This window comes from Macaca nemestrina, chromosome 12, assembly GCF_043159975.1.
Source record: "Macaca nemestrina isolate mMacNem1 chromosome 12, mMacNem.hap1, whole genome shotgun sequence".
Classification (NCBI taxonomy): domain Eukaryota; kingdom Metazoa; phylum Chordata; class Mammalia; order Primates; family Cercopithecidae; genus Macaca; species Macaca nemestrina.
In genome coordinates this window covers 41,429,056-41,446,998 of record NC_092136.1, presented here as the reverse complement: position 1 = coordinate 41,446,998, position 17,943 = coordinate 41,429,056, and positions in this window count along the sequence as shown.

Here is a 17,943-nt window from a genome sequence, read left to right as displayed (position 1 = left end):
TTCCTGTGAACTGTAAAATTCAAATCTTGTCACCTTGTGGACTTGAATTGCTTGTGAATGCAAGAGCATTTGAATGCAGCTAGCAGCAGTTGCTGAGAAAGTCATCCTTTTCAAGGTAAGCTTTGAATGATTAAAATTTTTCTGTCTCTTCGGATGCAAGGGGAACATCAGGAAGAATGTCTAGGAAGAAGCCACATCATTTACTAAGTCAGCATGGATTGATTCAGCTAGAGTGGTTGTAATTATCCTTTTAGGCTGAGTGAGGATACAGCTTTCTCATTACAAAGAGCCTTAAGTTTCTAAACTAGAAGAGGAAAGCACTTGGCCCTGGGGAATGTTTCAGTTCACCTGCGAGTGAGACTCAGCCATCTTACCTCTCCAATCAAATTTGCCAGACTCTTTTAGATTTTTTCACCCCTGTTACCAGAGTAACTATTCAGAGCCCCTGCTGTTTAGTTCACCAAAGAAAAGGCAACATTTCAACATTTTTCTGACACAAATTGGAAAGATGTGTAACTCCTGCCTGTACGATCTTAGCAGGAGGCCTGGTAAACCAGTAGGAAAACTGTGGTAGTGCAATCAAAAAACACTAGGAGATAACTGAAATTTTCTAATATAAGAAGCTGTCTTTAGAAGATGTGCTACAGTGATGCTACAGTTTGGAATGCACTGCATCACTGTGGTTCAGTAGCAACATCCAATTTGATGAGCATTTTTTTGTATATGCATACAGCCAATACACTGACTGTGAAAGTTATAAACAAATGAATTGACATGATCTTTTCACCTCAGGGAACTTGCCCTGCAAGGTGCACATAAGTTATATCCAATCACAGTTAAACTAATTTTTAGTGAGAAAGCACAAAGCATGGAGTAATCAGTTCTGAGAGAAAAATTCTAAGAAACTTCATAAATGAAATAAAATTCTAGGTGGCTCTCTCCCATCTCTTGCAGTAAATTTATGGGAAGGACACCAGAGACCGAGAAAGTAAATGAGTAAAATCAGAGACTTCCTTTTCCCAGATATGCTTACAGAAGGGAATAAAGCCTGAATGGCAGAAAATGAAACTGAAAAGGTAGACAGATAATCATTATTTTATACCAGTCTTTCAAATGATTTTATCATAAAGAGAACTAAATAAGTTTATTTGCAAATAGTCTTTCAATTCACAAAAAAGAAATGGATTTGCATTTAAGTTGAAATAAAAATGCCATATTGGCATTAATAATATTGGCTTATTGCTATTATAAAATATTACATTAGATAAAACAATATAAAATTGGGATGTATAAAACAGTTCAATAACAGAATTGTACATCTTTAAATTAGTAATATTTTCATGGCATACACTTATTCATTGCTTACTTCATTAATTCATAATTTCTCAAATTTTTCACATTCATAGACACTTACAGAATTGCTTTTTCCTCTAAATAAGGGGATCCGAGAACAACACGTGCATTTACAGACATATTTCATATGTGACAGGTGAACATTTTGTGTACGAGGAAGTGGCTCTCAAGGAGCATTAGGATAGTTAATGTGTATGGTTTCTGAACATGAAGGTGTGCTTAGACATTTGGCTTTGAATAATTAGCATATCAACTCGTAAGCATCCAGGCCGCACGACCTGTTCAAATGATACAAACAGTAATAGACCAGAAGACCTCCCGACTCTAATGGTTCCAGCTCGAAAATCGAAAGGTTCTGTTATAAAGCCATATCTTTCTTCTCCTTTTTAAGGACATGTTTCTTGTCATGAGATTATTCGAGCTTTGAATGAAGCTGATATTACTATTGATTTTGTTGTTGCTTGACTGATACTTTGTTTTCTGAGCCTGTGTGCAACTGATTATATTCTGCTTTGAAACTCAAGATAATTTATATTACTGATTGGTGCCTGTGAAGAAAGCAGAAAATGACATTTTGGCTCATGAAAAGGCATTTCTTCTTTTGGCCTTAGTGAGAAGAAAGACTATTTCTGATCTAATGTCCTTACAGATTTTAGAAATTTTGAATTGTTTAAAATACAAGGATTTTGTCATATCTGGGGTTAAATATGTGTTTGGAGGGTTTTGTTTTTGTTGTTTATTTAACTCTTTAAATGACAAATATTTCTGTAATAAAAACAAAATAACAGGAGGCTGAGGCGAGCGGATCGCTTGAGGCCAGAGTTTGAGACCAGCCTGCCTGACATAGTGAAACCTGCCTCTACTAAAAATACAAAAAATTAGCTGAGCGTGGTGGCACAGGCCTGTAATCCCAGGTACTTGGGGGGCTGAGGTATAAGAATTGCTTGAAACCCGGAGGCGGAGGTTGAAGTGAGCCAAGATTGTGCCACTGCACTCCAGGGTAGGTGACAGAGGGAGGCTCTGTCTCAAAAAATAAAAAAGAATAACTGGTCACAATTTCTAGGACCTAATCAAAGATGTCAGAAGAAAAATAATGAGTATTCTTTCTTCCTAAGAACACTTTATAATGTCAGTTCCACAATAATTTTCTTCAGAAAATATTTTATAATTTTGTTTTTCACATGTTGAAACACAAAACAGAAAGAATATCAACACTCAGAAGGTACCATATCAGTAGAAATAAAATGTGGCCCAGCTAATATGAAGTTGATTATACTGGAGAGAGGCCATAATTTGTTCTCAAATCTAACTCTTCTTTTATTTCTACCACCCTTGTCCTCATAATGGCTGTCACCACCTCTTATCTGTACAATTTTAGTAGCCTTCTGATTATTATTCCTTCCATTAATAATAATGCATTAAGGTAAAGTGTTACAGTATATTTTATAATATATATCATTTGTTATATATTCATGCACATTAATATTATGCATATTTAAATGCATGCTTTCCTGTCTCTAAGGAATTTTAAAAATACGTGTGTATTTTATATAAAAAATTAAAACTAAAAATTGAATATTTTAGTTGTATTGATGCAGGATAGGCAAGCTCCCAAACTGGAGTTTAGCCCATGAAGGCTCTTGGCTTCGTCCAGGAAAGAATTCAAGGATGAACCAGTGGAATTATTGAAATGGACGTGTACAGCAACAACAGAAGTACTACAGAATAGGGTACCCTATAGGCAGTGTGCCCAGAGTAGTCACCGAGAAGCAATTCTAAAGTCATACCCATTTTTAATTATATGCACAATAAGGGGTAGTTTGTGCATTAATTCCTAGGATGCCTGTGGTAACTTCCAGGTGTTCTCATAGCAATGGTAAATTGACATGGCACAATAGTGTGTGTGTCTTATGGAAAGCTGCTTTCATTCCAGATTTGCTTTAGCTAATCCCCAAATTGGTCCAGTGTTTGAACTCTGCCTCTGGAGTAGGGTCCCACCTCCTATCTTAGTTTTACAACAAAACAACTAAATGGTTTAAACCTGCTTCTTTAAGAAGCAATTTATTGATCATCAAGTCTTTAAAGCAAGATAGAAATCTATGTAGAACACTTTTAAAAAGCGTTTATGGGCAAATTACAAAGAGGTATTTACAGTAAATTTATAAAGAAGACACTAGAGACTTTTAAGAATCATGTATTTACAAAATATATGATTGTAAAATCATGTATTGAAATAATGTATTGGCATCTGGAAAAATTAATGAAGAAAATAATCTCACATTATATTCAGTTCCTGTAATGCCAAGTCCAGTTTGTGATCATAATGCCATGTTTCTTTATCAAATTTGATCTTCCCTTAAATATTCTGAGAAAATATTAAAGAGTCACTAAAGCAGATAATTTTAATATTTTTCAAAAATAGTCATTATAAAATGAGTGAAAAAGATTGGATGCAATTCCTTTAGGCCAACTAATCATTTGACAAATGTTTGAAATTTAGATGCCTGCCAAGGAGAAAAATATAGTACCTATTTTCTCATCTCAGATAGAATCATATCTATAAGACACTTTAGAGATAAAGAGATGAAAGAAGCAGTTCTTAGGGAGAGCTTTATGATAAATAAACCATCGTCATTCTCAAAACTCCATTTGTACCTAGCTCTGAAAGCATATGTGGGTTTATCTATACATTTTCATTGCACTTCTACTCTGAGCCAAGTAAAATGCTGGACTCTCTGGATTGAAAAAAAAAAAAAAAAAAAAAAAAAAAAAGGACACAGTGCCTCCTCTCCAGAAGCCCATAATTTAACAGTCCAGGACATGTTTTCCTAATTGTTTATGGGCACTAGACTGGAAAGTATAATAACATGGCTTCCATCCAGGGTCTAGGCCAAATACAGAGCCAACATGCAAATTGATATTAAATCACCCATTGAACTCTCACCTTAACCTGGGTCTCTACGAAATACCTGTTGGTCAAGTTGTAGATTATGCAGGTGACATCTAAAGGGAATTTAGTTACTGAATTACAAAATGCAAATAACAACTACCAAAAAGTAAATAAGGGGGTAAAATTCCTCATTTCAACTATAAGGAAGTCAATTTTTTACTTTGAGTGTGGCAACTTATAGTGAAATGTAGGACCTTTTAAACTCTCTTTTTTACTGTATCTTTTATTTCAATTATTTTCAAACTTTAATGTGCATATGGGTCACCTGGGGATCTTATGTATTCTGATTCAGTAGATTTCAGGTGTTATCTTAGATTCTGCATATTTTATAGACATCAGATGATAATAGTTGCTGCAGGCTTACAAACCATATACTTCATAATAAACATGTACAACTCCATGATAGTACCCATCTTATTATATTGAACATTATGTTTTTATGATAGCTGAAAATATCAGTGCCTGACATATAATAAGTGACTATTAAATGTTCATTGAATAAAAAAAATGTATCTGTGTGCACATTACTTTATTACCACAAATAATTTGGTTATTCTAATTTTTTAAAATGAGCCACTATTAGATTAATTATAGTTGAACTTAAACATTTTCTGTTTCATTTTGTGCATCTCCATCTTCCAAATTATTCTTTAATACTAGATAGCAAAAAGAAATTTAAGCCATATCAGTTATTACATTATTCAAATAAAAATGTAAAAAGATATAAAAACTGTCACTTCAATTACAATTATAAATTCATGTTACTTTTAAAAATTGAGTTTTAATTGAGACATCTGCTTCCTTTCAATTCTCACTGGAAGCACAGTGAGATATTTTTTCTGAATGCCTTGGTACTTAGCTAACCCCCAGAGAAAGCAGAATAATGCCTGATACTTTTTCTCTGGGAATGTTAAATAAAATAATGAAGGTTCATCATTGTATCTCCCAAATCCACATTGTTCTTATTGATTCTCCTGAGAGTATTATCGAGAGAAGGGAGTTTTGGTTTATTGTACAAGGCAGTTAAAATGAAATTTTTTTCTCTTAAAATATTGTGAAATGTGGTATTTACTTAGGTATTTACTTAGGTATTTACTTATTTTCTGCTTTCCAGAAAATCCTCTAGTCTGGTTGTATCAGGGCTTCCTAGTTCACTAATCTTGTGGACAATGGTCAAAATATAAGAACCCTTTCAAAAATAGAGGATTCTACTACTGTTGAAATTTTAACGCATTTTAAATGAAGTAGGTTTTCTTGAGTGTAGTTCAAACTTTGTGATTCTATTCTCCAGAGTTTTGGGAAAAACAAATAATCAAATATTACGCCCCTGAAACTGTAGCTTTTTTTCCCTTGTTTCTTTTTCTTTTTTTAGTTGAGCAGCCTAAGCATATTTAAGCATTTATTTATTTATTTATTTTTTTTGAGACGGGTCTCACTCTATCTCCCAGGCTGGAGTGCAGTGGCGTGATCTCAGCTCACTGCAAGCTCCGCCTCCCAGGTTCAGGCCATTCTTCTTCCTCAGCCTCCCGAGTAGATGGGACTACAGGTGCCCACCACCAAGCCCGGCTAATTTTTTGTATTTTTGGTAGGGACGGGGTTTCACCGTGTTAACCAGGATGGTCTCAATCTCCTGACCTTGTGATCCACCCTCCTCGGCCTCCCAAAGTGCTGGGATTACAGGCGTGAGCCACGGTGCCCAGCCAGCGTGTTTTTATATAGCATTTTATTCTTTATGTCACTTTTTGCTACATAGATATCCCTAATAGTGAATTTTCACATTACTCAACTATAAAAACAATTCCCCTTTTTGCTTAAACAATCATTCCATATGACAGCTGACTCAACAGGTAAATGATGGTCTCAAATTGATTTTTACCAATATACTAATGTTGATTTTAATACATCTCAGAAAGCTTCTGATTTTCATATTCTTTTAAGAATTTAAGTACATGAAAGTATTTAATGTATTTAAAGAGGAATACTCTCTTAATGAAAACATGTTAACCATTTAGAGCATGAACTGCATCCGTAAGGCAGCAAAAAAGCAGGGGGAGGAAGTAACGGACAAGGTAAAGCTTCAACATCCCTAATAAGTGGTGTTTATTTACTCCAGATAGCCAAGGAGTAGGAATGAAAAGGAAATGGTGTTGACAAAATTAACTAATGCAACTAGCAGAGTTAAAGAAGGTCAAGTATCAAGCTGTGGAGCTCATCATTGTTGGTGCTGATTCCTTTTTATGAATCTAATTAGTACTTCACTTGTACACACAAGGCCCCTTATTTTTATGCAAATGAATTTGTACCATCTGTTCGGTTTACTCCTAGATACATATGAAAAGGTTTTTCTCTCCCACTCAGTAGAATGGGGGAGAACATAGAGCTGCTCAAACATCTAGGCTGGTCAATAATAACCTCATGTGTATGCAAATAGTTTGTCTCACACAATACTAGCACAGAAAGCTCAACATGAATCATGTTACTATAGGATGTATAAGGCATAAATGCTCTTTTCAGTTTTCATTTAACTGTGATTTTCTGGTCTATGGCTAGAATGGCAGGAAAGAAATACATAATCAGTATGTCAGGAGTTTTCACACAGCATGAGTGATGAAAGACACTCATGTCTTGGCAGTCCCAACATAAAAATGTATTCAAAGAATGGGAATTAGGAATGGTGGTCATGATGACTTTGGACAATGAGGAACATCTTCTATCACAAACATGCAAGGATGCTGGCTCCTGGGAAAAAACAAACAAAAACTCAAACATTAAAAAGGCCTCCATAAGTCAGCAAAAAATGAGGGAGAAGAAATCACTGCCAACATAAAGCTTCAAAGGCAGTGAGGAGAGGAATATGTTAATTAGCTTGACTGTATTAATTAGTTCACTATGTATATATATATCAGAGCATCACGTTGTACTCCTTAAATATATACAATTTCGTTTACAATGTTTAAAGAAACACAAAAGCACCATAAATTAAGTTGACTGAATGTGAATGAAAACACGAATAATGTCAGGGAAAATGATTTAAACAAGGATAATGAATGGTTAGCAATAACAGTAAAGATACAAGTGAAAAAGACGAGGATATTCTTCTCAGGACTGCCTGTTTGAAGTCAAGGATTTAAATTATATTGTGCAGTTGCAATAAGTGTTAGTGGACTCTGAATGACATAGTTGTCTATAGTTTCTGACTGACCAGAAATTACATGAGGCCAGCTGAAATGAGAAAGATGTGTTGACATCATATAAGTTAAATTATTATTTACTTATTTAATATAATTAAATATGAGAGCCTACAAATATGCCACTGAAATTTCAAGTTGATGCATGATATCAGCTAATATTATCGTGATTAATGAAACTTGGCTCTTTATAGTCTTGTCATCTTCAGTGTGGAACATAGAATTATTCTTTTCCATCTATAGCTGCACTGAGATTTCAAACATTAAACTACAAGTTCAGTTAGAGTTGAAATGGTCCAGCATAATTATCTGCAATCTATTTTCTCCTTTGGAAACAAATAATTTAATCATTAAAGAGCAATATTAGAAGTCATTCCCCCATCATTAAATGATTTCTAAATAATAATTGTATGGTTTTTAATTACATTGATGGATCTGAAATAAGGAATATGCTTACAGCATAATATATTACAAATAACTAAATTGTTATGACATTTTAGGAGGCTACAACAATTTAAGTATAATTTTTAAAATCTACAATGAAATGAGAATGCAATTGCACATGCATAACTCCAACTAGCTGAAGCTTTTCTATACAACTACAAATATAACTATTTGTAAATAACATTAGTGGGAAAACTGATAGGGATAATATGCAGTAAAATTAGATTTAGGAAGCTTTTCCTAATGTGTAAATACAAAATACAAAGTGCCTAATTACTTAACTCATTAAAATTCTCATAAACCATGCTAACCCAGCATACAAATGAAAGAGATTAACTATACCTCTTTCAAGAGTAAAATTAAGTTAAAACAAAGAGCTGTCCTAATATTCATTTTCAAAGAGATTACATAATTGTACAGTAAGGTTTCAAGTAGAGAAATAGAAGTATTCTTGGAATTTGCAGAGAAAAAAATTAATAACTAGAATTGGCTATCCAGGTGATGAGAATTTGATTCCCTGGGATAAACAGCACAGCCAGGTAAGGGTTAGGATGAATCTAAAAACAACAATTCATAGGCACAACTGATGCCTCCCAATAGAGTTCTACGTCCTACAACATAGTGGACTAGATAAGGAGAGGACTAGAAGAAACTCTGAAGCCCTTTCCAACCCCGAATTTCTGTGTTTTGACAACAGAAGTCTTCATAAAATATTGAATCATTTCATTTTCCTAGGATGTATTACTGTATACTGGTTAACATAAGGTATGTAGCTTAAATGTATAAGAGCTTCTTTTCTCTGTAATTGATACAGCCTGAGAAAGGAGGCATAACAACAAGAAATTCAAAAGATGTGTTTTCTTACTAGACTTCTTTGGGTAACTATATTTGTTAACGGTGGAGGATGTCCAGGTTCTTGGCGTTCTGAGGAAAGATTTGGAGAAAACGCACAAACAAAGTAAGGAAAGAATGAAGCAACAAAAGCAGAGATTTATCGAAAATGAAAGCACACTCCACAGGGTGGGAGCGGGCCCAAGCAAGCAGCTCAAGGGCCCAGTTACAGAATTTTCTAGGATTTAAATACCCGATTTAGTTACTTTGTGTACACCCTATGTAAATGAAGAGAATGAAGTAAAGTTACAAAGTCATCTACTAGGGTATGCCCTATCTAAAGGAAGAGGATATTTCCTGTCATAGCTGAAGTGTTTCCATTTGATTTAGTTCTAGGAAGTCCTTAGGTTCCCCGGCTCCAGGCCCTATTCTCCTGCCTCACATTCTGCAGTTTTCTATCCTCATTCAACTTGTTAATATTTTCACAGATAGTCATATCTACATATATATCCAAAAATACACATGTGTATATCATCAATTGTCAGAAATTAAAATTTCCTGAACATTTTGTTATTTTGTAAGCAGGGTTAAATTGTTCAGCAATCTTATGACAAAAAGTGATGTTTTATCAAAAATATTAATATATTGGGCTACTAGGAGCTTTACTACAGGATACTCAATTGACAACTGATTCTATAAAACCTGAAATACAATAGGCCTCTCGAAGTATCATCCTCCAGTGAAAAACAAAGTTCACAATAAATTTCTAGGAGCCTAGACTGTTATTCTGAGTCAGCCCTTTTTATGAAACTGAACCAAACAATGCAGGTATAGAGATTTTAGGAGTGTTCCTTCTACTGAACTCTCTGAGGGAATATTTGCCCCTAGAGAAAAGAGAAACCCCCCTTTCAAGCATAGCCCATCTTGGATGGATTTTGTTAGCTACTACATTATCGATGCTCTGATTATCTAAGTTATCATATTTCTTAATGTGTACATATAAGAAAAATGTACTTATTGAACTAATAGAAACAATTATTGTGCAAACAATTTTGTGTTGATGAAAAGCAAAATGAGTTGTCTAAGGTCCAAGGGCACATGGAAATTCAGGGACTGCCCCCATGAAAAAGATTTTTTTTTGAGACAAAGTCTCATTTTGTCACCCAGGCTGGAGTGCAGTGGCACGATCTCGGCTCACTGCAACCTCCGCTACCGGGTTCAAGTAATTCTCCTGCCTCAGCCTCCCTAGTAGCTGGGACTACAGGCACGTGCCACCACGCCTGGCTAATTTTTTTTGCACTTTAGTAGAGACAGGGTTTCACCATGTTAGCCAGGATGGTCTTGATCTCCTGACCTCATGATCACACACACAATCTCCTTTGAATCTTATTATAGAGTCTCTCTTATTTGAGTTTTCCTCTTTTAACTTATTGACTGTTCCACAACTACAATGAACCTTCCCCTTCTGTGTGTTGCTTCTAAAAACTTTCCATTTTCCCTGTCTATAACATAGTCACTTTTATAAATTATTCCACAGACTTGTAAAATAGTATTATTCAAAATGTTTCTGTATTTAATTCACAGTGCATTTCTTTTTCCATGGTAGATGTGTCCTTTGATATATTGAAATATATTTAGCTATAAATGATCAGTTTGGTCAAGAAATGTTATTCTTTTAAAAGACTTCTAGATGCGTATCTCATTAGAAAAGAAACGGAAGGTTTAAATGAGAAATATAGAAAGATATTTCCAAAATAATTCATAGACTAGAACTGCAATCCACACCTGTTTGAAAGAAGTAATTGTTATTTTAATAAGCAATCCTGGAACTCTGTGATTCAGAAGTGTGGTCGGTATGTTTTATTCATTTTCCGAATGGCTGTTTTGATGAATTATGGATGTGTGTATTCACACAAACATTACGGGAAAAAAAAATTCTTACTAGCGTCTTTCAACAAAGGGCATATGCACAGGGCAGACACCAGTAGACGAGCTCAGAAATCTAGCAGAATGGTAACAGCCTAATTTCTTAAGAGTCTATTTTGCTTTAGCTGAATAAACACTGTGGAAAGGTTACAGTTTTTTAGATACATAGTCACAGAATATTCAGTCTGGAAACATTTACAAGTTTGACCTTTTGCTGAAATGTGTGTCCATATGACCACACCATGGAAAGCTCAAAATATATATTTCAACCATTTACTAATAGCTGAGCAATCTTTAGGTTCCTAGTACAGTACACTTTCACACAAAAAGGTTCGTATCACTTTTTAAGGGCTGTAGCCCCATCCAATGTAATAAGAAAATGTTGCTTCTTGAATATTTTAACTTTTCAACAGTTTCCACAAACTCTTCTTACAAATGTTGTGCAAAGTGTTTAACAGGAAATATCAGCATCACGTGTTAGTTTTTCAACTTCTGTATGATACTAGAAGTCCCATAATGCATGGGGTTTATCTCTATATCTTGTTGACACTTCTGAGTCCAGAGCAAACTCATTGAGGAGAATTATTCGCTGAGCCTTCGCTGAATATCTATTTCATGATTCTGGGCCAGAATCAACCAGTATGGGCTCAGAGTATAACCAAAAATTTCATCTTTTAATTGCATTTTGAAACCTTTTTTTTTTTTTTTTCTTTCCTTCCTAATCTCAAATGTGGCCTTGTACTGTGAGACTCTGTGCACACCATGCACATCCATGCATAGTGCTTGCTTATCTAATTATGTGCTTGCTTAGAAATTACAAGGGCAGCCAGGTACAGGGGCTCATGCCTGCAATCCCAGCACTTTGGGAGGCTGATCCACTTTGTGGATCACTTGAGGTCAGGAGTTCGAGATCAGCCTGGCCAAGAAGGTGAAACCCCGTCTCTATTAAAAAATACAAAAATTAGCTGGTCATGGTGACACGCACATGTAATCCCAGCTACTCAGGGGGAATGAGGCAGGAGAATAGTTTGAACCTGGGAGGTGGAGGCTGTAGTGGGCTGAGATTGTGCCACTGCACTCCAACCTGGGTTATAGAGCAAGACAGTGTCAAATAAACAAATTAATTAATTAAATTAAATTAAATTAAATTAAATTAATTATAAAGGCCAATTTCAAAACATGCCAAGCAGAGAGACCCAGTTGTGGAATCCTCCAGCTCAGGGGGGAGTTACAGTTAGTCCGCCACTACTGGGCTGCAGTCAGAATGGTGCAAATTGGACCTCTGGATAAGCAATTATGTGAGATGACCATCATAACATGACATGCAGACCTGCACCCCCTTTTCACTACTAAATTTTTCTGACACATTTTTCTTATGGTTCATTTGAGGCTGGATCCTGGCCATTCTCCTATCTGCTGGTATTTGACCAATAAAAGCTGCTTTCCTTTTACCACACCTCACTTTCCATGCTTTGACTTTTGTGCATCAAGCATCCTGACTTGAGCAATTACAAAAGAGAACATACTCATGGTTGAGGTATGAAAGGAAAAATCTAGTTGAAGATGTATGGCTGAGTATAAAATCTGAAAAGTAAGACAAAACAAAGAATGGGAAGACAAGTTACAAGGTCGGTTGTCAGAAAGACCATGGATTGATGACAAAATAGAAGATGAATTATGGTAAGAAGCTGAAAGTCTTTTCTACATGATTTTGTGACACAGAATGAGTCTACCTATTGAAAGAGTTCATGAAGCACCAGGCAGTCACTCATAGTCACCAAAGGGAGCTCAAAGATGCTTCCTCTTGACAAGCGACTGTCATCTCTAGGGCGGCACTGCTTAGTGTCCTCCCAACTAGCTGATGCTTTCTTCATACTTCATCCGTTAGAAATTCCATTTGAATGCAATATTCTTTTGTCAGGGAAAAACATCTTTTGGTTTCTTTGTAGAACCATTACCATCTTAATTTTAAAAATCCTGAAACTTTAAAATCTCCCTGAAATCTAAAGAGAAAGGGCAGTCTCTTCTGGGTTATCTGCTTCACTTTTGCTATCATTCACTAGATCTGTACCTCACCCTTATTCGAGTGATGCTTCTCCATCACGGCCTAGCAGTTTGACATGCTACTTCACCTCTGAGTCTGTTCATTAAAAAATTCTATTATTGTGCAGTAGAATGATGTCTACTACACAGTAAGGTGTGGCACATAGCAGGTTCCTCAAAGTTATAAGCCTTTCTTCCCCTTTCCATATGGCACTTCATTTAAATGGAAAGTAAAATAGGGAGGAAATGGAAATAAATTAGAAAGTGGATATAAAGAAAGCAAGGTATATGGAGAACAGTATTATGGAAAATAAGACATTTCAACAAAATGTCAGCATAAAAGAGTATTATACTGTGACAAAGGGAGGATGAAAACTAAAGAAAAATTGATAAAGAAATAAGAAAATAAAAGTGGTATGTTGTATCCTTTCCTGAAACTGACAAAGCAATGTATAAGATCTAAATCTTTTCTCGTATATGGAGTCCTTGGAGAAGCGAATTAATCCATGATATATTTTATATGGAAAAATAAAGCCTCAACTTCAGATGTGTTCTACCAAAACTTAGATATGCCTAAGACACTTCTGTGAATACACAAAACACAGAGGAAAAACAGGGCTAAAGTTAAGACTAGAAAAGTATTAAGAAACTAACTCCATGACAAAAACAAATTCTAATATTCATAATCTTGTGGTTGCAAGGAAGACCAGTGCACTATAGCTCCCAGGAGACATATAAAAGTATTTATAGAATTGGACAGAAATAGTATTTTTGTAGCAACCTCAGAGAGTCAAGGTAAAGATGACTTTCATAAGCATCCAGACGAAACCTGCAAACCTAGTCTTTCCAGATTTCTGGGTCTGAGGTCCATCCCCTTTGACACCTGTTTCTTACTTCACTCATAATCAGAAATCAATAATTCAAAACTGTTCTTGAAAATTCTTGCTGGAACTGCCTGTCTCCTCTTCCCTTTAGTAGTGCATAAATAACATACCAAATTCCCAAATCCTGTGTGCCTTACATCTTGCTCAGAAGTATGCATAATAAGGAGTCCCTTTAATTAACACCTCATTAATAAAACAGTGCCTTCCCTGGCAAGTGGCTTAGAAGTAGAAGTTGGTTAGTTTTCCCCAAACATAGGAGGTGTGACTATGGAGAACATTAAAATGCTAATGAGAACGAGATAGTGAATGTAATGGAAAGTGATTTATCCAGAATATACAATGAAGAATCACAGTGATCTTACTGAATACTTTTGATGTACCCCGTATTAGGAAAAGTCATCCTGCTTGTCTGAAGTTGAGATAGGATTTTAACCAATCTTATGATTGAAACATCTAATTTCTCAAATAATAAATGGAATATCTCACTAGAAGTACTTTTCTGAAAGTACCTGAAAAATATAGTTTTCAATATGCTGCAGATTAGGTTCATATCTGTTCCACATTTTCCTCATTTTTCTTGGATTAGCAGGATAACTGGGAAATTTTCTTATTTTAGTGATAGCAGAAATACAAGAGTATCTGTAAACACCATGCAACTCTTTTAAAAAAATCTAGAAATACAATCTTTTAAAAAATTTTTCATTGTATATATTTAATATATCAAATATGTATGTTTCTGGACCGGTTTTAGTTCAAGTTAGAAATTGAAGTTCTTCAGTCTGCAATTATCTTTAAACTGACTGTTCTAATGATTCCTGTTTTTTGTTTTGTTTTTTGCCCCCCCAACCCTCGGACACCTATTATTTAGATACTACCTCTCCCAAAATGGATTTCTAATTATCTTATCTTTTTTTTTTCTTTCTATCATTTGGTATTAGTTTGTGCTCCAATATTTTGTTTCTGTTGTCATTTTTTTTATACTTTCTTTCTTGGTGGATTTGTCTTTAAAAAATTTTCCTTTACTATAATTTTAGTGAGATTTGGAATCAGAAGCATATATATAGTTTTAGGACATTACATTTACCTAGCACTTGCCAATTAAAATTTCAAAAGTCTTATTGTAGCGTGAATCTTAGATTTAAAAGAGCCCTTACACACCAAAAATTTAGGTTGTATTTTGACTATTCAAGGTCTGTTTCTCTGTAATAGTACTCAATGAGCTAGTTCTTAAACTCTTTTCAAAAGCAACTCTTTATCTCCCATTTATACAGGATTTTAGTGTTTATAAGGAAATCTAGCTCCATGGCAACACTGCCAACTGATTTATTTTTGTTTATTGCATGTAAAAATATTTTAAATGTTTAAAAACAGCTAAGATATCCATTCAAAATTATACATGGTGGATGATCTCATCTTAACATAATTTCTTTTGACTGTTTCTCACACATCATGGCTTCCAGGGCCTTCATCTGCCCTAGACACGTTCTTGACTGGGCACATTTTATTTATGATTTTCTGGCAAGTAAGAAAATCAATAATCTATATATGAACTGACATGAAAAACACATCAAAATGCGGAACTATTTTTGTAGCACATTATGTTATCATATAGCTTTCCACTATCCAAAAGTTTAGCCACTTGGATCCTGAGTTTTATGCAATATTATTTTTGTAGTTTTGTCATAGTTAGCCATTCTTTTATTTAGTCTTTAATCACATTATTTATAGAGTCTGATGATATCAGATGGATACTGCAATCTGAACATTTGATAAGTATGCTTTCAAAGTCTGACATTAAAATGGGTAAAGCAGAGAACCAATAATAGAGTTAACTTTCTAAATGGGTCTATAATTACATGCTTTGAAAAAAACTGCCTGTTGAGGCCTCCTTTCCTTCACTCAGCCGAAACAACTATAATGACAGCCTCGCCTGGAGCAATGCAATCTAAGAGGCAGGAGAGCCCTAACCTGGGACAGACAAGCCTGAAGTGCAGCTGTGTGAAACAGAACCACTCTCAGGAGGTTCAAGGTCCATTTGATTCAAGGCTCCAGGCTGATCTTTAGTCTGAAATGCAATGTCACAAGTAGTGACAGGTACTTTAGAGCCAGAAATGTTACTGAGCAATAAATTCCTCATGTACCTATGTGAGTGGAATGGGCATTAGCCCTACAGAAGCCTGAAGAGCTCACAAATGTCCTGTCATAATTTATCAGAATTGTGTGGTGGTAGGGAATTCTTTTAACATCGAACTAGAAGATTGTAACTAAAATCAGAAATAAAACTGCCATTCACAATGCTAGGAAGGCATATACCAGCATTGCGTTGAAGTTATCAGAGTGGATTTGTACATACAGTAATTTTTCATTAAGACTGGGATTATACTATGAAAAATGTAAAATATGAGGAAGTAAGAGTGACTAGGTTGCTCTACATGGTATGCTGACAAAAAGGAATACACGGGTAGATGGCATAGAGGATAAAGAACTGGAATAGTTTAAGGTATTTATTTCTTGGAAACAGCCCTCTATACCCTGACAGTATTTTAGGATATCCCTGTTTCATTCTCATAGATTCAACACAGTGTCTTTGTAACATACTGCTTTGAGAGTCCAGTACTTACCAATAACAACAGTGGAATCATAACAATCATAAGAAATACATAACCTCAGTGTTAACAAATCATATAATCCTACTGTTAATAAACTTTCTGTATTTAATTGACAAAAGCAATAGCATCTAAAGCAGTGACATTTAAAACCAAGTTCTGAAAATAATAAATTCCAAATGTTTATAATACCCTGTTGTATGTTTTTGTTAGTTTGTTAACAAATTTTGAATTGTCAAGATATGTTAAACATATTATTGGTTTTGATAACCTAAGAAGATTTTCTCACAAGAGTATCCATTTATTTATAAAATAAAAAAGCCAAGGTTTTTACTTTTTTATTTTAAATTAGTGTTTTTGCTTCTGTTTTGTCTAAAAAAATGAGTACAGTCAATATAGAGTCCTACAATACTACAAACTGAAAAATCATTACCTGAAAGTAAGAATGTAGGATGAGATATAAGAAAATCCGTAGTACATGATGCATGAATTGCCTATTATTACCAAAATCTATCCTATTGTGAAAGGAGGGTTTCTAACTTACTCAAACAGGTTTCCTTATCAGAAAGTAGCCACGACAAATCATAGTCAATTCAAATTAGCCTACAAATTGCTGAATTACATTGCCATTAAAATCTGTTAAAATAGAATGAGGAGTATTTTATTAATAAGAGCATACTAAATATATTACTTATCAAATTCATTCATATGTGGCCTCTACTTAAAGCTCCCTAAGATATGTGAAATTGTGTGGGCTGTAGGTCTGAATATAAAAAATAAAACTAAAATATTTGCATAAATATTTGCCCACAGAAACAATAAAGGTAAAGGAGATTATCTTTATGATTTTGAGTAGGCAAATGTTTCCTAAGCACAAGATAAAGTATAATAACTGTATGTAAAAGGATTGACAAGGTTGCACCAAATTAAAATTGAGAACTGCTGTTCACTAAAAGGCATTTTTAAAAGAGTGAAAAGGCAAGCTACATATTGGTAGAAGATTTTTCCCAACATGATTAAATGACAAAGGCCTTGTATCCAGAATATATCAAGAACACTTACAAAACAGTGAAAAGGAATAGTGAATACAATTAGAAAAATAGTCAAGAGATATGAACAGGCCATTACAAAACAGATTATTTAAATAGGCCGAAGAGAATATAACAACCACAGAGAACTATAATAAAAACAAAAAGCAATACCTTTAAACACCAATCACAGTAACTAAAATTAAAAGGCTAACCAGGTATGGTGACTTTCTGATGAATTTTGGTGGAGTGTATAGGACTCGTGTACTCTTTTTTTTTTTTTTTTTTTTTTGAGACGGAGTCTCGCTCTGTCGCCCAGACTGGAGTGCAGTGGCGAGATCTCGGCTCACTGCAAGCTCCGCCTCCCGGGTTCACGCCATTCTCCTGCCTCAGGCTCCCGAGTAGCTGGGACTACAGGCACCCGCCACCATGCGCAGCCAATTTTTTATATGTTTATTAGAGACAGGGTTTCACCATGTTAGCCCGGGTGGTCTCGATCTCCTGATCTTGTGATCTGCCGGCCTCGGCCTCCCAAAGTGTTGGGATTATAGGCGTGAGCCACCGCGCCCGGTCTGACTCGTGTACTCTTGTAATTGGATTATACATTGGTCTAGGCATTTTCTACCAAATAAGAACATACACATACTTTTTGTCCCACCCACTCCCATGATGTTTACTCGGGCTGTGACA